Genomic DNA, 23,256 nt, shown 5'->3' with positions numbered 1-23,256 from the left:
TAAATGGTTTCCAGTGTGTCCCATACATCCTTAAGAGTGTCCTTACCTTATACATCAATGAACTCAATATCCGATAGGCTGCTAATAAGGGCTTCCATGACTTGCCCATTTTCTTGAATCTCCCTTTTCTGATCATCGGTTAGAGTGCCAGTGGGGATTACATAGGCATTCTCAACATAGCTTCAATGTTGAGCACCCAAACTCTTGATATAAATCTTCATTCTGTCCTTCCATATTTTGAACTTATCTCTACTAAACTTAGGACCTTCCCTCTTCATCATTAAAGCAGGATATTTTACCTCAAGCGGTTAAGCTTATATCACAGAGGACATGGAGTTTCTCTAATACCAATTGATAAATAATGATGAACAACAAATACCCTAATCGATACTGAGAGGGGGGGGGGTGGTGAATCAGTACATACAAAAACTTCTCCGCAACTTATCAAGTTAAAACAATGCTAACCGGTTGTCTTCATCATTGAACTCAACCATGGTGATACCAGTTAAACATAGTAAGACATTAGACAGCTAAACCAGTAAAACTAAATACTTGAAATAACATTCAACACTTGATAACTGCTTCACCAATATACTTATGCATGTGTTGTATCAGTAACAGATTTTTCACTTGGAAACCCAAATGGGAAAAACCATGATGGGGATGAATACCCACAAGCTTATTTTAAAACTCTCTTGAAGCTCGCTCTATTAGGAGCTTAGTCCGGTTAAAGACTTTACAATAAGGTTCTGTTAGGATCCAATCCTATTAAAGATCACCCGGTTAAGGGATGGCTATATACCCTGTTAAAGGTTACCTTGCTAGAGGATTTGAAGAACTCAATGATCTTGAGTCACCTGGTTAGAGGATTTACAATAAGCCTGTTAAAGCTACTCAGTAAAGGGATTTTCCTATTGTTGAAATGGTTAGAAGACAACAGGTAAAGCTCTGATCTGATAATAGTACTACATGCTAAGGCAGGTCCCTTTCAGCTCCTCTACTCTGCAATCACACTCTGCAGTTTTACACTCACTGGTCTGGCAAGTATCTCATCACTTGGATATAAACATAACATTTTCCAACACTTACAATATCAAAACTCATCGACCTTATAGACAACAATTAGGTCGGTAGCATAAACCCTAAACCCTAAACATTTAAGGTTTACAATTACAAGTGGTCCAATCCTGACCATTCACACACTTTGCATAGAATAAAACAATCTCAAATAGATCACAAGTCATTTTGCATCATCCATTCTTCACCGCATATGGAAATTAGTAACTCATCATGCTCTCTTCATATACCACTAAGAAGAATGCTCATTCTCATGGTAGACATTTAATACAATCGATCTTCACATGCAAGATCCTCAAGGAAATCCTTCACGTGCACAAAATTGACGTGGCATCTCGATCTCATCCTTATCTCTTAGCTAACTCATCACAAAATATCACTGGTTACATCTCACAAGCTAGATTGCTAAACCAGAAACCCTAGAGCTGAGACTACCAACTAGTAGTCACACTTAGTGAAACCCCGACACCGGTTCACTTCATCTCTTCATACCAGTTCTCCTACTTGAACATCAATAGCAACTTCTTCCAATCTTCATACTGGTTCACCTGTACTTATTGACATCAATGACAACATACATTATCATCATATCATCATACCGGTTCATCATATGCCAATAGATGTATGTAATAATCTTATTGTAATATCTTTTAGGTAGCCGACCTAATTGGTTTAGGCCTTAGGTTTGGTATAAATTGATGTAAGATCTCATTGTAGATCATGGTATGGGACTGGAAATGTAATATCATATGTGAAGGAGTTTTGGTCGATCATTGAGGATCGAATTGGGTTTAAAGAAGTGGTCAAAGGCCTCCGGTATTGAGCTTAATCAAGACTGTAATCGGGCATGGTAGATGCTATCTCTGGCAGTTCATTCTTTTGGATTGTTGTCCAATTATCTTGAGGTGGTTATAATCTCTCTGTATTCAATGAGACTCTTTTGTAATGAGCAGTATGCTCTAGGCAGTGTGCCTTCCTGCATGTGCAGGCCCCTCATTGTATCACATACTTTCTGTAGAAGTATCATCTGATTGAGGGTAGGCTTCCCACCGTAGTTTTTCCCTTTCTGGGTTTTCCACGTACAAATCATGGTGTTATGTGGTATGGTTTCATTGTGTTAATTCTCTGTTTCATTCTTAATTTTAATTGCTTACCAGTATTTGTTTCTGCTATTCCGGCATTCAATGTTTATGTGCTACGATTAAAGGTTATAAAGTGGTTTAATTGATATAATTTGTTAACAACTAATTCACCCCCCCCTCTGAGTTGTTCACCAGTTATCCTAACAATTGGTATCAGAGCCTTTGTCCTCTTTTGCAGAAGCTTAAATTCTTGAGGAAGATCCTATGGAAACTAACACTTCAAATCCACCGGCAACTATTTTTAGAAGAGAAATCCCTAAGCTTGATGGAACAAATTATGGGATATAGAAAATCTAAATGGAGACTGATCTTAGATGTCTTGGAAGGGATATTTGGGAGATCACTGAGAAAGGATACACACCTTATGATCTGACATCTGGCAATCCAGATCCTACAGACTTGGACAAAAATATTGAAAATGATTGCAGAGTTAGAGAAGCCTTCCTGTGTGCACTTACTAATCAGCAAATCATGGGATTGACTGATAAATCATCGACAAAGGTTATGTGGGATAAATTGAAAACTCTGAATGAAGGTGAACCTACTATCAAAATTGCTAAACTTGATGGTTATCGGGTAAGATATGAAAACTTGAAGATGGATGACAATGAAAGAATTGCTACATTTATTGAAAGAGTAAATGAGATTGTCATGGGAATTCAATATTGTGGAGGATCTCTGAGTGAAGATGAAATAGTTTCTAAAGTCTTGAGATCCCTTCCACTAACTTACAAGATGAAGGTAACTGCAATTAATGAATTGAGAACAATGGAAAACACTTCAGTTAACAGAAACATTCTGATTAGGAAATTATTTTCTATTGAGCTTGAAGAATCTGGACCTTCTGGAGCTACAAAGTTTGAACCTTCTTTTCATGCATCACCATCATCTACTAGCAATAATTATTGGAAATCCCTTTATGCAAAAGAATTGGAAGATATGAGGAAAGAGGATGAAGAATTTGAGCAACTTGAAGCCCAATTTGCTAGAAGAGCACCTAAAGGACCGACAAGAAGTAAGTATGAAGGAAACCCACCTTTTAAATGTTTTGCATGTAATAAGATTGTTCATTTTGCATCTAGATGTTTTGAAAGGAATGCAAGATTTGAAGAGAGAGTTAAGAAATCCTTTAAGCCTAATCAAAATAGATATAGATTCAAAAGAAACAAACAATGCTACATAGTGGATGAGGCAGGAGTAAGTGATGACTTTGATGATGAACCGACAACAGACTCCACTAGTGGATCCGGCAATAGAAAGGAATGGGTGTTCTATGCTTTAAAGGAAGATGAACCAGAATTGGCTATAAAGAATGAAGGAAAGGCCCTGGCAGAAAAAGTTGAAGATAAGGATGAATGGGTAATTGATAGTGGATTCTCGCATCATATGACTGGAGATAAAAGGAAATTTCTATCCTTGGAAGAATACAATGGCGGTCAAGTCAGATTTGGAGATGACAAAGAATGTATGATCAAAGGTAGAGGTACTATTTCTCTAGATGGTAAGCATAATACTGATAATGTCTATTATGTATAAGGTTTAAAGAATAATCTTTTGAGTGTTGGTCAACTGGTGGATAAGGAATTCCAACTTCAATTCAAAGATAGAAAATACAAAATCATTAACAAAATTGGTTTGGAGATTGCAATCAGTATTCAAACTGGAGGTAATATCTTTCACTTGAACATTGGTAACAAGACATGTTTGATTGCTCATATTGATGAGAGTTGGATATGGCATAAAAGGTTGTGTCATGTTAATTTTGATTGTATTGTTAAGATTAGTTCAACTAAGGCAAATAGAGATATACCTAAGATTATGAAGCCTCATAATTCGGTATGTAAAGAATGTCAATTGGGAAAGCAATTTAGAACTTCTTTTAAGAGCATACATGATAAATCTAATGATGTGCTTGATTTGATTCATATTGACTTATGTGGTCCAGCAAGGACTAGAAGCTTTCAAGGTGATAGGTATTTCATGCTAATAATTGATGATTATTCTAGAATGATGTGGGTGACTTTTCTAAGGGAGAAGTCTGAAGCCTTTGAGAAATTCAAGGTCTTTAAAGCAAAGGTAGAAATAGAAACTAGATTGAAAATCAAATGTCTAAGATCAGATCAAGGTGGTGAGTTCACTTCTCATGAATTTAACAGTTATTGTGAGACAAATGGAATTAGGAGATAGTTATCTGCACCTCAGACTCCTTAGTAGAATGGAGTAGTGGAAAGGAAGAATAGAACCATTTTGGATGCATCAAGATCCATGATGATGGAAGCCAAATTTCCTCACATCTAATGGAGAGAAGAAATGAGTACAACAGTGTACACATTCAAAAGAGTTCATATCAAAGGTGAAATTAGTAAGACCCCTTATGAATTATGGTTTGGACATACACCTACTATTAAATATTTCAGAATTTTTGGAAGTAAATGCTATATCAAAAGGGATGATTCAATTGGGAATTTTGATCCTAGATGTGATTAAGGAATATTTCTTGGATATTCAATTCAAAGAAAATCATATAGATGTTATAACAAAAGATTGCATAAAATTGTGGAGAGCGCTAATGTGAAAGTGGATGAGCAATACAAAAATAGATTTATATCATATGACAGGGAACCGACAGTGTAAATGATCATAATTGAACCAACAATGCCTCAACCGGTACGGGAAACTAAGACAGTTACACTAGTATAATTAGAAAATTCAACTATGACAGATGATCAGAACAGTGAACCTGAAGTTTAGAAGACAACAAGGTATGTAAGATTAAATTATTTAGAAGATCAAATCATTGGAGATAGGAACAAGGGAGTTATGACAAGAAGAAGACTAGGAAATGAAGAGGTATGTCTTATTTATGAAATTGAACCGGCCTCTATTATTGAAGCTTGTAAAGATAAACATTGGTTAAAAGCTATGGAAGATGAATTAGATCAAATAGAGAAAAATGAGACTTGGACTTTAGTTCCTTGGCCTAAAAATAAGAATGTTATTGGAACTAAATGGTTTTTTAGAAATAAACTGAATGAGGATGGTCAAGTTGTAAGAAACAAAGCTATATTGGTTTGTAAAGGATATTCTCAAATGGAAGGAATCGATTATGGTGAGATATTTGCACCTGTAGCTAGAATTGAAGTTGTTAGACTATTTCTCACCTATGAAGCTTATAAGAACTATAAGGTCTATCAAATGGATGTTAAATATGCATTTTTGAATGGTGAACTTGAGGAAGAAGTATACATTGAACGACCTGATGGATTTTCACTAACAAATGATAAAGATATGGTTTTCAAATTGAGGAAAGCTTTATATGGATTGAAATAATCTCCTAGAGCTTGGCATGCAAGGTTGGATAAATATATTTTGAATCTTGGTTTTACTAAAGACAGTGTTGATAGTAATTTATATTATAAGATCACTGATGATGATATTCTAATCATTAAAGTATTTGTTGATGATATCATTTTTGGAGGAGAAGATATATTGTCCATGGAATTCTCTAATAATATGAAGAATGAATTTGAAATGTCCATGATTGGTGAGATGAGATTTTTCTTAGGTTTGAAGATTACTCAAACTGACAAAGGCATCTTTATCTGTCAAACTAAGTATCTAAGGGATTTGTTGAAGAAGTTTGGTATGGATAATTCCAAACCAGTAAGTACTCCTATGGTGACAAGTGAGAAATTATCTGTCAAAGTCTCAAAGATACATCTACACCAGTAAATTCGACAAGATATAAGTCTATGATTGGTGGCTTGTTATATCTAACTCAGACTAGACCAGATATTATGAATGCAGTGAGTATTGTTTCAAGATATCAAAGTAATCCTAAAGAAAATCATGAATGTACAGTAAAGAGGATATTATAGTATTTGCAAGGAACAACAAAATATGGCTTATGGTATTCTAGAGACGATGGCTTCACTTTATGTGCATATACTGATTAAGATTGGGCAAGAGATACTGATGACAAGAAGAGCACTTCTAGTGGAGCTTTCTTTCTTGGAAAGAAACTAGTTTCATGGATCAGCAGAAAATAGTCATGCATTTCTTTGCCTACTGCAGAAGCTGAGTATGTTGCAGCAGCAACTAATTGCACTCAAGTCTTGTGGATGAAGAAATGTTGAAGGATATCAAGGTAAATTGTAGTGAACCAGTAGTTATCTATTGTGATAACTCTGCAACCATTGACACGTCTAAGAATTCAATATTTCACTTCAAGACTAAGCACATATGAATAAAGTATAACTTTCTGAAGGACAATGTCGAAGAAAAGGAAGTCAAATTGGTTTATGTGAACACTAAAGAGAAGATTGTAGATATATTCACTAAACCATTGTCTAAGGAACCATTTGAGTATTTGAGAGACAGGTTAGGGGTTTCTGCCCCTCCGGTAAAGACTTGATTGATGTAGTTTGGCATCAGTCTGGCATGCATTATCAGAGATACTATTCATTCTAGCAATAATGAGTGGTGCTACTACTCAAGGGGAGTAGTCATCTTTGAGATTCAGAGGCTTATATAATTGCTTTGATATTTTTGTTAGGTTTTTGGCATTGATGTCAAAGGGGGAGTGATAGTGATGTGAAAAAAAAATTCAGAACTTTACAAAGATATTATTCATAGGGGGAGAGTTATTGATATTCAGGAGATTGTTGGTTGTCTTCCACAAGGGGAGACTTGTTTGGCATTTCTTGGTACTTATATGTTTTTCACATCTAGTGTTGCCATCAATGCCAAAGGGGGAGATTGTTGGCATTATGGATGAATTTATTATGAGTTACATTGATGTTTTGTCATTGATGTCAACACTAGCTATTATGTTTGGTTACTGACAGAAGATCTAGTGTTACCGGTAGAAGGGACTATCTATTGGACACTTCTGGCATGTTTGGATCAATAGAGTATATTTGATTTTATGTGTTACATGTTCCTGGGGTATGTTTTGGTCAATTGGTATTGACTTGGTGATCGATGCTATCATACACTCTTGTAAACCCTTACCAACATGGTTTTAAGGTTTTACCGGCAGAGCTTTTATTGAGAATCTTGGACAGGATGCATAAGTGGTGTTGGTGCGGCTTCTAGATGGATTTCAGGATGCTGAAGATGTTATTTCATTATGCCTCAACTAACTGAAGACATCGCTTTGGCATGGTGGACCCAGATTAGGTCTGGTACCTTTCTAGGTTATGGACCAGTATCATGTTAATGTGTTCTCTACATGTTACCAGGATGATTTAAGGATTGGTTATTGTTATTTTGGTCTCAAGCCGACATGGCATATCATTGTAATATGAATATATGTAATGATCTTATTGTAATATCTTTTAGGTGGCTGACCTAATTGGTTTAGGCCTTAGAGTTGGTATAAATTGATGTAAGATTTGATTGTAGATCATGGTATGGGAATGAAAATGTAATATCATATGTGAAGGAGTTTTGGTCGATCATTGAGGATAGAATTGGGTTTAAAGAAGAGGTCAAAGGCCTCCGATATTGAGCTTAATCGGGATTGTAATCAAGCATGGTAGATGCTATCTCTAGTAGTTCATTCTTTTGGATTGTTGTCCAATTATCTCGAGGTGGCTATAACCTCTCTATAGTCAGTGAGACTCTTTTGTAATGAGCAGCAAGCTCTAGGCAGTGTGCCTTCCTACATGTGCATGCCCCTCATTGTATGGCATACTTTCTGTAGAAGTACCATGTGACTGTGGGTAGGCTTCCCACCATGGTTTTTCCATTTTTGGGTTTTCCACATACAAATCACGGTGTTATGTGGTATGGTTGCATTGTGTTAATTATCTGTTTCATTCTTAAGTTTTATTGCTTATCGGTATCTATTTTTGCTATTTCGGTATTCAATGTTTATGTGCTCCGGTTAAAGGTTATAAAGTGGTTTAATTGATATAATCTATTAACAACTAATTCACCCCCCCCCCCTCAGTTGTTCACCAATTATCCTAACAGTTAATCAATCCTACAATGGAATCACAACCTTTTAAAAAAAAATCTATATTCATTCTTTATCTAAAGTAAATATTTGATATAGCATTTCATGATAAAACTCTTATCTCAAATTTTGTTTCAATTTAGAAAAAGGGATATATAGAATTTATTTATCATATTTAATATTATTTGGTAAAGTAATAATTATTGAACCGAGTAATATTTATTTTTTCTAGGGATCCTTCTCTAGATTTGTATGATCTATCTAAGTTTTCATTTATTTCTCCTACTAGCTTTGTTTTGTGATCTTACTATTTTAGGTGCTACTGAAGACAAAGAAAACACATGGTTCCAATAATGATAGGATACATACCCTACCTCCGTACTAAAGAATGAGATTAATTTTATTAGAGGATAATCCCATCCCTAGAGTCCTATAGCTAGTAGGTCTTTTCTTAAACTATACCTATTCTTTAAAGGTTGATCGTAAAATTCCTCTTGGAGTTTTTTAATCCAACGTTAGTGGTAGGGACCTACAAGGTCAATTCTCTACAAGGATGCAAGATACAACCTCTAGACATATATAATTCCCCCCCAACAAACATACCTTTATCTTCCTCCCACCTAAGTGGGGTGAATACTACTTGTTCCTATTAGATGTTGTGAGATCATAGCTAAGATCTGTTGTTCATCATGATCACACTCACTCCAATTGATGCATGATCCAAGATCAAAATAGAAAAAAAGAGAGAATCCTAAAAAGAGATAACTCTAAAGAGAAAATGTATCAAGTATAAGAAAATATCACATTACTCTTATCGACTAATAGAGAAGAGAGGGTTGTGTTGTATATATAACACAAATAGGGGAATGCACATGGAAGTTGTTTAATAACTCCAACTTCTGAAAATAGGTAGGAGTTTTACCTACTTAGTAACTACTAAATCACATGGTTGCACATACTCAAATGAAGATAAATTAATGCTTATGAGGGACAGTATATAATTATTTAAAAGAGAGTGAAACTCAATGACCTATGTGTGGGAGAAATCATCACATGTAATTAATGGATTATGCCATGTGTCCTCATAATAAAAAAGTCTAAATAATCAAAAAAATCTTAATAATATGTGTAGAAAAAATGAAATATCTAATAACATAAGGAAAATGAAAAAACTACACTAGCACACTTTAACAATAGCTTAGGTGGGTGAAAATATTTTTTAAAAAAAGTAGGCCTAACAACATATCCATGTATATAGAAAATCCCCCTAAATGAAGGAACCCCATAAGAGGAATAGCCTTGCCCCTAAAATAGAGAGATAAAGTGAAGGTCTTAAGAAGTTCATCTTGAAGTAGACCCATTTAGGACCCCCAACAAATTTGGAGATGAAGGAAATTGGTTTGAACAAAGGGTTTGGTGAAGATGACTACAATCTAATTTGATGTGGAACAATACTCAATATAAATGATTTTTCTTAAAGTCCACTAGTTATCGATTAGATTCCTTCATATTTGTATTTCATTTGCATTACACTCTAATTATCACAAAAGATGAGTCTAGAATTTCTAAATGGGACGAAAAACTCAATGAGAATATTTTGAATCTAAATAACCCCAGTCATGGCAATAAAAAATCCTTGATAGTAAGCCTTTATAGATGAAAGGAAAATTATAAACTACTTCTTTCTCAACCAAAAAACTAGCTTGAAACTAAGGGAGAAGCAATGCCCTAAAGTAGACCTAGAATCCTAAGAACCACATACCCATTTTTTAATATATCTCACTGTAGCATCGTAAATTGTACACCCTTTCTAGGGTGGTACAATTCTAGGCTTAGTTTAGCACCCACATTATTGTGTTTGCATCTTGCTTTATAATTTCCCTTTAAGCATTTAATTAATTAATTAATTAAATCTAAATTCATATTTCATCACTCACCATGTCAAAAAATTAGGCCCTTTACCCTAAGTGTGCCCCTTTTTATTTTATTCCTTCAATAAATCATTAAATCATAAACCCTAATTATGTCTTATTTCGACCTTTAAGGCCCAATTTCGCATACCAAAACATCTCAAAATTAACTGTAACTCTGGGATTTACTCTAATATCATCATATCTAATGGCCTTGAAAATTTGGTGAAAAGTTGGACTACACCTGGTCCCCGACATTTTCCTTGAAATTTCGGGAGCATAATTCTATGATATTATAATGCTTAACCCCAAAAGATTGGTAGGAAATTCAATTCCTAGGTCAGCCTAAAGATGAAATTAAGATCTATGGTTTCATATATAAGAGCTCTCTTTCTTCATTTGAAGGGATCTAATCGAATCTAAGAACTAAGATCTAAGAAAAAAGGTTGTTGGAGCGAGCACAAGGAGCCTTCTATGTAGTGAAAGAGAAGCCTATGTGGAGTCTTTAACAACATTAAACATTAGTCATCAATAATTCATCAAGTATTTTTCAAGTGTTCATCATCAATTAGGAGCCTTGAAGACATTGAAGAATAATAGGAGATCATCGACTGACGATTGGCTTGTACCCCTCCCTTAGGGGTTGGGTATGATTTCATGTTGTTTTCATGTCTTTGCATGAGCTTCATTGCATAAATTTGCATACTTACATTCATGCTTTAGATAAATTTTCATAATTTATTTAGAGCATTTACTTTGTCAATTACAAGCATTTAGGGTTTACACTTTAGGGTTTCTCTAGATTGTTTGCATCCATCCTAGGGTCTTGCACACACTATTTTATTATACAATTCGGCTATTTGTCGAGGTGGGAATCACCCAAACAAGGTTTTGACCAAGGTATAACCCTACATAGCCATCCAAACCTTCTCTTTTCAGTTTCAGGTGTAGAAACAAGTACCCGAAAGGCTTCCCAGATCAGCAAAAGGCACAAGGATAGTCCTAAGGCCTCAGACTACCCCAAATCCATTAGGGATAGGGACATGGTGCCCTAGTGCCCCTCAATTTAAGTGATTTTTAATAGGGTGAAATCTCAGGATCTTAGGTTTGCAACCTTTTAGTTACAGCTCTCTATCAAATCATTAGGGACATGGGCGTGGTGCCTTGGTCTTGGTTAGTTTGGCTCAGTTTTCAGCATCATGTACACATACAAATTCCTCCCCCTTCTCTACTTTTGGTATCTTGGTTTCAGATCTGCAAGTTTCTACAATTTCTGTTCATATATGCTTCATTGTTCATCTCCTAGTCTAGTTGATCAATCTTTCACATCTTATCTTCATATACAACAAGAGGAATAGAAACCCTAAGAGATAATCCTTGGCTCTCTCTTTCTCACAAGAAGTAGCCAAAGTGAGCTATCTCCCTAGGCTCTTTCATATTCCCAATGTGTTGGCAAAAGTGGGATTAGGTCCTAGTTACCCGGTCTCACTTTTCCCCCTCCACATTTTGGTGAACCTGACATGAATCCAATCTTCTTTAATTATAATTTATGTTCTTAGATCTGAGTTTTTTTTCTATTTCAAATTCAAATTTACATTTACAAGTTTCAATTCCTTGTAAAATTAAAAAATTTAGAGGTCAAATTTGTTAAAACCCTATTTTTTCAATTCAAAATTGTACTTGTGGATAGCTTAATCTGGCTCATTAATTTCAGATCTCATTTAGGAACGCATTTCACTCATAAATTTCATTTTCTAAATGAACATTTAGAGTTCTTGCATTGCATATGTTATGATTTGAAAGAGGAAAATTGTTGTCATGATGCATTCATTTCATAAATGTGATAATGGGTTAGCTTCCCTTGCTTCAAACTTTCCATCTCTTAAAGAACCTCCTCCTATCTATGACAATATTTTAGTGCCTAATATAGTTGTTACCAACCCCTTCAAAACTCTCCCACGCTCTAAGGATGAAGATTTGAAGAGTGATCTTGACAATTATCCTAAAATGTGCCCTTCCCATCTAGCTATCTTGGAGGAAGAGGATGATATCATAAACACCTTTCTTAGTGTTACTTTACCTTCTTTAAATGATGCCTCACTAAGTGAAAAGGTATTGATAGACATTGACTTATCTTCTCCTAAATTTAGTCTTACCAATGGGGGCATGTTAGTGCAACAAGAGGTTATGAGCACTTCTTTAAAAGATCTCCTTCCTAAGCATGAATCTTTGGAGAAAGATGTTCATATCCCTCCTAAATAATACTGCCCTCATGAGGATCATTTTGTACAAGAATATGGTATTGTCCCTACTTTTCCTAGTGATGGCATTTCCTCTTTTGACTTCAACAAAATTCCCGCTAGAGATGATGCATTAATGAGAAACTCTTCTCCTTGCCCCAAAGATGCCTTAGAGAAAGAAGATGAAATAATAATCAATTCCCTTAATTCTCTCTCCCCTAAACATCCTATTGAACACATTTTAAGGAAAGAGGATGATTTAAGAACATATGGTGATTCTCTCCCTCCTAAGGATGAAGAATTAATGGACAATATTATCCCTTATCCCAAAATTGGCAATAACAATAAGGACATCTTTGTGCAAGATATTTCTTTTTTTTTTTTCAATGAGCTCACTATTTGGGATGAACCATTAGAAGAAGGTGTTGATTATTTTCTACCATATGAGAGTAACCCCCTTGATAGCATCTCACCTTCTCTGAATCTCAATCATTTTTCCTATAAAGGTAAGGCATCTCCTTCTACCCAACTAGGTTCTACTCATAAGGATACCTTAGTTCAAGAAGAGATTGTTAACATCTCTTTCAAATATCTCCCTCTCAAAGGTGATACTTTACAGAGTAATATTGATCCTTCTCCTAGAGAGTCTATTTCCCATGTATATCCTTTGATGATAAAGGATGATATGACCTTTCCTACTAATACTCTTCTTTCTAAAACATCAATGCCTACTCCTAGTCTACCTCCTAAAACTGGTCTTATCCATGATAACATTTTAGTGCAAGAAGAGACTATCAACAATTCTTCCAACAATCTTGTCTATTCTTCTTCTAAAATTCATAAGGACATCTTTTATATTCCTAAACCATCTTCAATCAATTTGATACATGTGAATGAAACACCTAATAAACCTCTCTGCACAGTTCAAGGTGCTTGTCCTTCACAAAGTTATCAACGTAAGCCTATCTTAGTGGTTCAAGGTGGTTATGCTAATGATTCTTTTTGCACTCCTAAGAAACATATTATTACTATGCAAGGAGGTTATCCTACTAAGAGCCCTTATGAGTATGCTAATAAAATCATCAAAGAGAGTTATCATGCGGTTTCTCATACCTAAAACATAAGAAACAATAGGCAACCTAGTCCTCCTCTAGCTACCCCAACTTCACTTCCTCCCTCTCAACATACTCTTCCACAAGTACGTCATATATCACAGACTCTTAGTAAGGAGTATGATCTCATTGAACAACTTAAAGCTACTCCTGACAAGATTTCTATTTGGGATTTGGTTTAAACTTCACCTACTTATCATGGGATGTTAAAGATGCTTTGAAAAACTTAGATGTCCCACATGCAGTGACACCTAATAACATGGCTTCTTTGATTTATCCTACAAAAAAACCCAAAGATCAATTTGCATTCACACAAGATGAGTTACCTTCTCATGAAATCCAACATCAATATTATCCTCTTATGATTGTGGTTATTATCAACAATAGTTCTATAAGATGAACCCTTGTGGACAATGGATTTGGCCTTAATGTTTACAGTGTGGACTTATTGGATAAGATTAATGTGGATCATTCTCTCATCGAAACTGCTCCTATTTCTATTCGAGGCTTTGATAATGTTGATAAACAATCTTTAGGTATCATAACTTTGCTTGTTAAGGTAGGTCTTGTTACTTTATCTACACCTATTCATGTCATGCCTGATAATTTGACATATAAACTTATATTAGGGAGATTGTGGATTCATATCATGAAAGTTATTCCCTCAACTTTGCATAGGCATGTCAAGTTCATTTATAACAATAATACATACACCTTGTTAGCTGATACCAATCTTCAAGCTCCATTAAAAGATGGATCTTCTTGTTCAACTACTTCACATTCTTCTCCCAATCCTCCTACTTCTTCAAATACATCTATTTCCTTTAATGATCTTGTTCTTTCTAGTACTCTCGATTCTTCTACTCAATCGTAATCTCCTCCCAAAGATATCTTTTCTCCCGAAGGAGTGCTCTCAGATGATGATTAAGAATCTCTAGACTTTAACCCTACTTTTATAGGAGAGTATAGAGTATCTTGGAAAGAATCTAAGACTAAGAAGGAGAAATCTAAGGAGGAACCTAAAGAGAAACCCACTTTGTCTAAACAACTAAGTAACCACTTTTTGGCTTCTTATAATTCAAATAATTCTTTAAATCCTTCCTCTAATTGATATAGCACTGAGACCTATGAGGCACAACCATCTCTTTCTAATTTGGCATCCCTTTATGGCCCTTGTTTTCAAATTTTAGATAAGAGTGGCTATAATGGCAATGGTTGTGGTGCAAATGAACATGGAATTAAAGTTCCTTTAGAACATAATACACCTGAAGCTTCATTTGGACTTGGATATAATCCTTCTAAGCGCACCAAAGCATCTAAAAGACCATCTCTTGATGTGAATGCTATATTTAGTAGTGATGATGATCTCACATCAATTAATCATCTTCTACTTCTTTCAACACTCATTCCCCTCATAAGGAAATATTGGTGATGAACAAATCTCTTTATGAATCTCCTCAAGAGATTTCTAATCCCACTTATGAGACTTTGTTTTCTACTCATTCTAAAATTCCCTCTTCTAGGAATAAGGCTCTAATGAATTATAATTATTGCTCTCCTAAGATTTCTTGTGTGCAAGAAAAGTATGGCTTACTAGCCTATTCTTCTCCTATAAACTTTTCTCTTCCCAAAGACTTTTTAACATTCATCATCTTATAAATGTTTTTAATCTCACTTATAGCATAGCATTTAAAATGTAATATTCAAATACCTCATTCTATCTATCATGTCTTTAAATAACATTAATGGCTATTATGTTGCTCATCATTATGTGACATTGGTAGCTCACTTACTGGGGGCTCATTGTCATTCATGATGGTACAATTTCATGTGCAATCATACTTTTGGAATAAACATAACAACCTATTTCTATTTCATCTCTTCTCCCTATACATGAGGGGCAAGAGTGATTTCAAACATCTCTCCTTCTTAAGATTAAAATTTCCCCTTTGTGAAGTAGTGTCTTCTATAAGGATTTCTTATTGATTTTAGAGGTGTATTCATATTTGAATTCCTTCTCTCATATTGGAACAAGCAGCCCTAATGGGGATCTTAAGTACATATCCTTAATTGGGACCTCCTCCCTGGTGTTGGAAGTATTTGATAATTCATCAATTTCTTTTCTTCATTGAGTAGTATCTTTTATAATAAACCCTTCTATTTTGTGAAAGTGCATGTCCCTGATGAGGATCTCTTTCCTTCTTTTAGTTGTTGTTATAAATAATGTCTCTTTGATGTCATTTCAATCGTCCATTCTTTTCCAATTTTCTTTATTGAGTTGTATTTTTGGATTATATCTCTTGCATTTGTTTCCATTTAAATATTTCATCTTGTTTTAGAGAGCTCTCAAATCCTCACACTCTTTGTTGTGTTGGAATTGAGTTTTAATCCTCTCTCTTACCAAATGATTCTCCATTTAGTTTTTGATCTTGTATCAAATCTTCTTGTGAGCATTTCTCATCAATCTTCTTTCACAAATTCGATGTGGTAAACATGATACCCTATTTCAGCTCACTAAATTAGCAAGCCGAAACAATGGGGGGAATATAGCTACCCTCGAATTTTCATCACCTTCCTTAGTAAGCATTTAGGTGATTTTGTGATTTTATCTAACATGTGGTTTTGTAGGGTGCGGTTCCTAACTATGTACTACAGATACCACTAGGGGATTCATTTGACAACTTGTGGATATATCCTTTTTCACGATTGTTTACTTTTCTTTACTTTAGCTTGCATATGCATGTAGTGTCATATGACCACTAAAGTGGGGACTAAATGTAGCATCGTAAATTGTACACTCTTGCTAAGGTGGTACAATTCTACGCTTAGTTTGTTTGCATCTTGCATTATAATTTCCCTTTAAGAATTTAATTAATTAATTTAATTAAATCAAAAGTCATATTTCATCACTCCCCACATCATAATATTTTTCCCTTTACCCTAAGTGTGCCCCTTTTTATTGTATTCCTCCAATAAATCATTAAATCATAAACCCTAATTATGTCTTATTTCGACCTTTAAGGCCCAATTTCGCATAGAAAAACATCTCAAAATCAATTGTAACTTTGGGATTCACTCTAATATAATTATATCTAATAGCCCTGAACATTTGGTGAAAATTTGGTCAGACCAGGTGCAAAGTGCACCCAGTCCCCAACATTTTTCCCAAAATTTTGGGAGCATAATTTTATGATATTATAATGCTTAACCCCAAAATATTGGTGGGAAATTCAATTCATAGGTCAGCCTAAAGACAAAATTAAGATCTAGCGTTTCATACATAACAGCGCTCTTTCTTCATTTGAAGGGATCTAATCGAATCTAAGAACTAAGATCTAAGAAAAAGGTTGTTGGAGCAAGCACAAGGAGCCTTCTATGTAGTGAAAGAGAAGCCTATGTAGATTCTTCAACAACATTCAACAACATTCATCAAGCATTCATCAAGTATTTTTCAAGCATTCATCATCAATTAGGAGCCTTGAAGACATTAAAGAATAATAAGAGATCACCGACTGATGATTGGCTTGTACCCCTCCCTTAGGGGTTGGGTATGATTTCATGTTGTTTTCATGTCTTTGCATGAGCTTTATTGCATCAATTTGCATACTTACATTCATGCTTTAGATCACTTTGCATCACTGATTTAGAGCATTTACTTTGTCAATTCTAAGTATTTAGGGTTTACTCTTTAGGGTTGCTCTAGATTGTTTGCATTCATCCTAGGGTCTTGCACACACACAATGTTAGATACTTGGTTAGTCCCAAAGACACTGAGAGGGGGGGGGGGGGTGGGTGAATCAATGTCTGACCGGTAGATAAAATATTTAAACTTATTTGCAACTTTACAATCCAAATTAATATGTTGGTAAGAAAATAATAATGCAATAAAGAGAAATAAAAGAATAAGCATCAATGCACAACATAACACAGATATTTTTGGCGAGGAAAATCGGTAAGGGAAAAACCTCGGTGGGATTTGTGACCCACAATATTTACTCATTGGCCAACATCGATAAATATTACTCAGTATAATAGGGTCCTGCACATGTAGGAAGGCCAATTGCCTAGAGTTCACTGCTCAATATAAAAATGGAGTCTTACTGAGTACACAATTGGATGGTTAAATCCAATAACAATGTACTGCTCAAAATAGCATCTACAATGTTGGATTCAGTACCGATTAAGCTCTATCTGATACCTCTGCCAAAACCTTTCTTTGCTCTACTTTGCTTCTTATTCGCTCTCAAGATAAATACATCAAAGTGCATATACAATTATTCACTATCATAACCTATCACGTATTACCGCTTCCTCACATTACCTATCATATACTTACATACATTACAAATGACCTACAAGATCTCTACATATATGAGTATTTACAATACATCATGTAGGCCATACAAATATAATTTTACATTACAAAACATTTCACATAAACAATATTATTTCTAAGTCGGCTTGGACTGCCGGTATAATATGTTGTCGGTGTAACTGGATGCCAGTGCGAATAACCCTTGTAGTGATTTTCGGTGCTGGTAGGTTAAGTTTGTTGCTAGTAGAACCTTTGAACCTTGTTACCAGTTGGTTGCCATCAATGACAACATCAATTATTCTCATCTAAGTGTATAATGCCAACACACAAGATTCCTACACATGCTATTTTACTATACAAATCGACTATCTGTAGAGGTGGAAATCACCAAAAAAAGGTTTTGATTGAGGCAAAACCCTACATAGCTACCCAAACCCTCTCTTTTTAGTTTCAGGTGTGGAAACAGGTACCCGGAAGGCTTCCTGGATCAACAAAAGGCACAAGGACAGTTTTAAAGCCTCAGATTGCCCCAAATCCATTGGGGATAGGGGCATGACACCTTGGTCCTACCTAAGACAGGGGCATGGTTCCCTAGTCCCCCTCAATTTCAGTGATTTTTAATAGGGTGAAAGCTTAGGATCTCAGGTTTGCAGCCTTTCAGTTGCAGCTCTCTATCAAATCATCAGGGATAGGGGCGTGGCATCCTAGTCCTAGTCATTTTGGCTTAGTTTTCAGTATTAGGTACACATCAAAATTCCTACCCCTTCTCTTCTTCCAGTGTCTCAGTTTTAGATCTACAAGTTTCTGCAATTTCAGTTCATATATGCTTCATTGTTCATCTCCTAGTCTAGCTAATCAATCTTTCACATCTTATCTTCATATAAAACAAGAGGAATAGAAACCCTAAGAGATAATCATTGGCTCTCTCTTTCTCACAAGAAGTAGCCAAAGTGAGTTGTCTCCCTAGGCTATTTCATATTCCCAATGTGTTGGCAAAAGTGGGATTAGGTCCTAGTCACCCGGTCTCACCTTTTCCCCTCCACACTCACCAAATTAATATTCACAATGAATTCATACTAAATCCTACAACTATGATTACATCCTAAATATAATGCAATATCCACTTAACTACTTTATAATGCAGCTCACATGGCTCCTACATGAATCAAGAGACCATGCACACAACATATGAAATATTAGGCCTCATATGAGTCAACTATATAAAACTTCTAAAAAGTAAATAATATAAAGTTCCATCAATCAAGGCTTAAAAACAATTAGAATAAAGTTTGACACTTGATAACTATACAAGTGGAGTCAATGTAGGCATACAATTAGCCATACAAATTTGGGAGAGAATATCAAGGGAATACTTTGTTACAAGCTAGGGTTGTCGTTGCACCAAAAGATCGACTTGTCAATTCCCTATACAACCACTAGACTTATAGAATCCATAGGAGGTTGTTAAACCATGTCATGAATCCCCATGAGGGACGCTGGCCCACTGCCAACAATCTCCCTCCTAGCGTCACTCGCCATGGTCTGCATGATTCTAACCTATTACCAAGATCTGATACCAATTGTTGGAATCCAAGAACACTAAGAGGGGGGGGTGAATCAGTTTTCTACTGGTAATATAAGATTTTACCTTATTATAACATACACATATAAATTGGTAAATGAAGAAACATATAACATGAAGTAAATAAACCAGCCACATGAATGAAGACCATAACACACAGATTTTATACGTGGAAAGTTACCTCAAAGAGGAAAAACCATGGTGGGATATGTGACCCACAATATCAATTCATTGGCCATATGAAAGATATTACATAGCATGGGGACCTGCACATGCAGGAAGGCACACTTCCTAGAGCACACTACTCAACATAAAAGAGTCTCACTGACTACAAGCTTCTATTGAGATAAAATAGTATTGGTGAACTCACAAAATCCATTTGCAATGCCAAAAAGAGTTCCGGTTAAAGCTTTGTTTTGTATGGGTTCATAAACCTTGAATCTTTCTACCGGTATCTCCTTTCCTCCAAGAATACTTTACAAACCATTTACTGATCATTTCATGATATTACATTCGCATACAAATGACCTACATACATATCCTTTGCATTACACAGTTCTACTTCCTTGTCATATATCAAAATGACCTAATAGACTAACTTATATACCATTTACAAATAATATGCCTTATGTCAACTTACAATACAAAAGATATTCAATGTTGACCCTTATACAATAATTACAAAATGATTTTACAAATAAAACATTTTGGATCCCAAATTGATGTCAACTTCACTGAAGTGCTGGATGTCGGTGCCGGTGTTGGTGCTGGTGATAACCCTGAATACTCCAATGTTGGTATCCGTCGGTGTATTCCTTCAAATGTTGGTATATGCCTTCAATAGAATCTTGTTGCCATCAATGATAACATATGATTCCAATGAGTGTCAATTACCAACAATCTCCCCCTTTGGCATTGATGGCAACACTCCTATGAAAAATGGATTCCCTCCCAGTTCAATTGAAACATGAACATGCTCCCCCTGAGTTGATTGACTCTATTGATATCCTCCCCTAGGATTATGTACATATTTTTCACATAATATACACTCCCCCTTTGGAATCAATGCCAAAGACCGGTGAAAGAATTGAAAGAATAATTACAGATTACTTAACTAGAGCTTGACCAATCTCAAAATTTCCAGGCAAGCTTTCTCTAGTAATTGTACGTAGGTATCCCAGCCAGTTTTAAATGTTTCAGATATGGATACAAGTCCACTCAGTAAATGTGCAAGTGTTTCTTTCTCATTGACTTCTTCTGGTTCATTCAAAATTGGATTTGAACTTCCCAAAATTACTTTCCCTTTAGATTTGTTTGGAATGGTGGGAGGAGTTGCCTTAGAAAATTCTTCTTGAGAAGTGAGAAAATCATGATTCTTTTGGAAGAATTTGGTCCAACCATCTCTGGTCTCATTTACTATCTCATTGACTCTACCCATCATTAGGCCTATTTGTTGGGTTTTGTTACTAAAGACTATTCTATTTGAAACATCTATACACCTTTTCATTTCTTCATTATTTATAGAGCCACACATACTCAAAAGTCCAACTTCTTTAATTTGTTTGTCCCTTATGATTGCATCTAATCTCCTTGCATCTAACTTATTATACAATGATAAGGGAATTTCCTTCAAAATCTCTACCAAAGCCTTCTTATATATGTCTAAATATAACAAGATTGCTTCTTATATTTCATTTTTCTCATTATCATCTAAATCTTCATAAAAATTTGACACATTATTCAAAATTCCATGTTTAGTTACCTCATCAATTAACTCTGCACAAGTCATTTTACCAGATTTAGTTGCTTCATCACTCTTTTTCTTCTTGTTGGGGGTTGCAAGAGCGGATGGAGCAGGCTGCCTCTTTTGAGTAGGTTTCCTTGTCAGAGGTGTGGTTGTAGTTGTTAGCTTTTTGATTAGCTTCCTCCTTGGTTCTACCTTCTTCTCCTCTACCGGAGGCTTGTCAACTTTCTTCCTTTGTACCCTTTTGAATGCAAGAGGTTAATTATCCTTTGGATCAGAGTCTGAAGTGATAGAAGAAATGAAAGTCTCAGGACTCTTCACCTCAAGAGCACTTGTTGTCACTGGTTGATCTACTGGTTTAGATCCAAAACCTAGTTCTCTATCTATCCTGTGAATTACATCCTGAATAAATGAAGACATTTTGTCTATCTTCTTTTCTCTTCTTTTCTTGTTGAAGCCTATTTTGACCTCAAGAGCCTTCTCCTCTGCAATGCCAAAGTGTTCAACCTTCTCATCCAAAGGAGCATCAATCAACATTTTATCATATAGCTCCAAAATTTTGTCATCTATTTCATATCCCAGTTTAGTGACCCATATAGTTCTTGATTCCACTGCTTCCATGAGTGTCTCATATGTTTTTACCATGAAGAAAAAATTAGTGGATTATTTCTCCACAATGTGTTTGGAGATTCTCTCCCCCAGTCTCATGTTCTCCTAATAAGTTTTGAAGTAGCCCCAAATATTCTCATCCCTATTACTACCAAGACCAGTGATTGCTTCTTTGATTTGCATACCTACCAGTATGTCATGATCCCAACACTTCTTTCCCAAACTCGATAGCTCATTCATAAAGTATAGCATCAAACAGACAATAAGATTGTCAAACCAGAAGGTTCCTTTCTTAACACCTTTTATCTTTCCAAGATTAATCATTAATTCACTCCTTAACCATTCACACAAGTCATCCTTTTCATTATTCTTTATCATTTAGTGTGCAGCATGGATGCAGGAAGTGGCAACAAAGTTCAATTGACTTGATTGAGTTACCTTGTATTCAATGATCATGCTAGAAAATTTTACATCTATGTCTTTGATGGTGTTGACCCTCATAGATCTTCCATCATGGGTTGCGCCAGTGAGCTTCTCAACCACAGTGTTGGAGATCATCTTACCTGGTTCCTATCTAACTTTGAGTAAGCTGGTGACCACCTGAATTGCTTCTTTGGTAATCATGTGGTGCTAATCCAGCCAAATAAATTCATTATGGACCCTATTTAGAACATATCTCATCACTTCATCCTTGAATTTTGGTATGTATAGGATTTCGATTAACCCTAGATCCTCAATGATTTGATATTTTGGCTTGATTGTTCCGGAGCTGCCTAGTATCACAGATTGATACATTCCCTTGATTTCCTCAGTGCTTAAATCCTCCAAGGTGCAGTGAATATAGGCTCTGGTATCTTCTACATAAACCACACCATCGGGAACTCTCAAAACTGCGCCAGTAGAGTCTTCCTTCATAGCAATTTGGGGAACTTTCTTGAAAATGGGCCTAAGCCAATCCTTAACCTCGACAACAGTGGGATTCACAGTAGGAGCAGATGATGATCTGGATGCCATTTCAAAGAAATACCTATAAAATAGTCATCGGTTCAAGGGTTTTGATTACTTCTCAGATGAATACTGGAAATCTTTTAGAATGCCTTCGCTTGCTCTTGATTCTCCTTTTCTTTGCTCTAGTTTGCTCAAGTGCTGGGTGAGTGAAAATGAGTCCATTTTTCCTTTTTATCAATGAGTAAACCCTAATTTATTGTTGGCATATGGACACTCCAATGAGACATTGTGTGTGATTGAAGGTTTTGTCATTGATGGCAACCTTGCAATCCTATGGCACTGGCAAGACATTATACTGGCAAAGCATTACACAGGCAACCTTCCAATCCTATGGCACCAACAAGACATTATACCGGCAAAGCATTACACAGGCAACCTTGCAATCCTATGGCACCAGTAAGACATTATACCGGCAAAGCATTACTCAAACAAAACAGTGCTCCGGCATCAATAAAATCAATCTACACCGGCACTAGCATAGAAGATGTATACCGGCACAGAAGGAAATATGTATACCGGCACAGAGGCTGACAGGATTTTTGATATGTAATATTT

The sequence above is a fragment of the Cryptomeria japonica genome, chromosome 1 (genome assembly GCF_030272615.1).
Source record: "Cryptomeria japonica chromosome 1, Sugi_1.0, whole genome shotgun sequence".
NCBI lineage: Eukaryota > Viridiplantae > Streptophyta > Pinopsida > Cupressales > Cupressaceae > Cryptomeria > Cryptomeria japonica.
This window is presented reverse-complemented; position numbering follows the sequence as displayed.